A 3062-nucleotide genomic window follows, 5' to 3' on the forward strand; every position below is an offset into this window, starting at 1 on the left:
CCACGAGGCCCAGGAGTGGGTTCGCTGCGAGGCCCAGGAGCTCGCCACGAGGCCCAGGAGTGGGTTCGCTGCGAGGCCCAGGAGCTCGCCACGAGGCCCAGGAGTGGGTTCGCTACGAGACCGAGGAGCTCACCACGAGGCCCAGGAGTGGGTTCACCACGAGGCCGAGGAGTGGATTCACTACGAGGCCCAGGAGTGGGTTCACTACGAGGCCCAGGAGTGGATTCACTACGATGCCGAGGAGTTCTGCACTGCAGCCGGTAGGATCAGCAGCAGGGCAGTCCCTCCGGGAAAGTTACTCACATGAGCCGGAGCCTGAGTAATCCTGCTGTGAGAGGTGAAGCCCCTCATAAACGCCTATTTATTTATTTATTCATTTGTTTTTTAATGTTTAGGTACAGTCCTCCTAAACCTTGCATGTCAGTGTCAAAAAAAATGTTATGATTCACCTTTGTGTCCTCTAAGCCACCAATTGATGGTTATTACATGATAGCGTGTAAATGAGCTTTCCATCTGGGAAATGAGCAGAATCGKCATCCTGAGTGTGCGGGAATACGGCGACAAACCTGCAGATCCCAGACGCCCGAGACTTGTCCTAGTGCCTTTCACCGCCTTACCACCAAAGCTGCTGGTCTATCTTTCAGCTTGGTGTATTAAATCATTTAAGATTTTGTCTCATTTTGATGTGACAATGATTGCAGTCAGAAATTTAAACTTTTTTTTAACTAATAAAAGTGTGTGTGTGTATGTATGTGTATATATATGTGTGTGCATATATACACATATATATTTGTGTRTATATATATATATATAYACACACACACACACACACATATATGTACATACACACGCATAAGTATTGCAACTCTATGGCAGCTCAACCTGTGAAGTTACTCATTCACCTGGCTCACATTCACACACAGTTTTGGGTTTACTTTTTAAGTGAGACTAATATGTAAATAAAGTATAAAGGGCACTTCATATTTAATACTTTAGTGGAAGATTGACAGTTCTTTTTAATTAAATGTGTTCTTTGTGCTCGTGTATTTAGATACCAAAATACAGCATTTCACCACATGTGTAAAATTGTGTTTGCATTTATTTAATTTAGAGTTCTTTTTTTAAAAGCATGTAGTCTTGAATGTTTGTTCTCCATTTTTTTCACATCATTACTCTGATACTGCTTGATTAGCTCCCTCCCCAGTCATGATTGGTAATTAAAATAGGCATTAAAATTAGTCACTTAGCAATTTTGCTGTTCAATTGGCAATTAAATTACTTAATTGCAATTAAAGTCCTAATTTTAATTGGCAAAATGATAGATGTAGATTTAAGATAATATGTATAAATACTTTAATAAGTGTCTATATAAGGATTACTTAATTACTCAACTTCAAGTTTATGCTGTTAACTTTAGAACTTTTAAGTGAGTAATGAAATTTATATTACATCTATTCTAAGGATATGGTAATTAGATGCATTACTTCTCACTATAAGGGTCTTTACTGTACGKTTCTTCTATAACGTTAGAACTACGGCCTGGGTTAACCGTTGTGCTGTGGTTGACACGAATTTCTGCGTGACAGTTCTGCGAGTTGATGAGACGTTCAGGTGCCGGACCGGCCTGCAGGCTTCCTCCAGAGCCCATCCCTGAGCAGCGGCGCGGCCTGGCTGGAGCAAAGCAGCAGCTGCTGGAGGTGTCTGCGTCACCATGGCATGTACGTGCATATGTGAATAAATGTGTATCTATGTGTGCGCGTGYGYGCGCGCGCGTAAAAAATATATGCATACATACATAAGTTAAAAAGTTGCTTTAAAGAACTCTTGTTATGAATCCAAGGGATGTTACAGTGTTATGATAGGATTTCTTTGCCAGCCTTTGTCATCACATCTTCTGTTCAGTGAATCTCCAAAGGAGAGCTGTAGTTGTAAGAGAATATAGCCACAAGGTGGAAATTGTTTTTCTCAGTGCAGGTGTGCCTACCAAGCTAGACTGTGCTAAGCAGTTTGTCTTGTGTGTTTAYGAGTTTTTTTTTATATAGTTTAAGCTTAAAGGGAAAAGAATTTCCAGACTGAGAGTGATGACTTTGTATTACACCAGGATGATCAGTCTCACGTAAACAACTCTTATTTAAGTGCTTCATGGGGTTTTTATGTAAGGGAAGGATTCTGTGTTTAAAATGTTGGCCTTCTGTGTTAAGTTGGACTGCTTTTTGTGCATCAGCTCTTATTCTGTACAAAACAGTACTTAAACAGATGATGTACACGACAGTATCTCTTTCTAGCTTTTACTACATTGTGTATGCTATTGAAAGTGGTAACAATGTGGCGTTTTGGTGGGGGGAGCATCTGCAAGTAGATGTATTATACATCTTGTACTGTAGCAATTTGCCTTCCATTTGTTATGGAAAATGATGTGCATTTATAGGACTTCTTCCATTTTTGCAGGCTGAATTGCAACAGAGGATTAAACTTGAAGAAAAGCAGGAATTATGCAGAGCTGCACTAGAAGAAGGGTCTGCTGTGGAAGAGGCCAAATGGTTTTTGTGAAATTGCTACTGGTTAGCCTGCTTCTGGTAACTGACTCCATGGAAGTGTAGCGCGGCAGCACAGCAGGGAAGGTGGATGTCATACTGACACAAAGTCAGACTCCTGATAGATTTTAATGAGCTGTGCACTTAGTCTCACTACAGCAGTTTTGGTTTAATGCTCCCCCCTGCAGGTACCGTCTCGTGTTGTGGTCTGTGCTGGCGGATAGGGACTTCAGCAGCCGACGACGCAGAGCGGAGTGGGGTGTACGCACATTAGGGTGCGTTTCTGTTGGAAAAAACACTTGGAAGTTGCTTTCACTATGYAACGCAAAACTTTTTGAAGTGAACAGCAGTGTACTTTATGTGCGTACAGCTGCGAGAAACAGACGCAATGAAACGTCGCCGCGTGGGTTTACGACTGCTCGGGGCCTTAACCAAGCAGGGCGCCGTGGCAGGGCGCCCGCCGCTCGGTCCCTCGCCCCGCGGACGCGCGCAGGCGGGCAGCAGCGCGTCCCCGCCGGGGAGCGGGGC

This window comes from Rhea americana, unplaced genomic scaffold (assembly GCF_003343005.1).
Source record: "Rhea americana isolate MKP2758 unplaced genomic scaffold, rheAme1 scaffold_206, whole genome shotgun sequence".
NCBI classification, from domain to species: Eukaryota; Metazoa; Chordata; class Aves; order Rheiformes; family Rheidae; genus Rhea; species Rhea americana.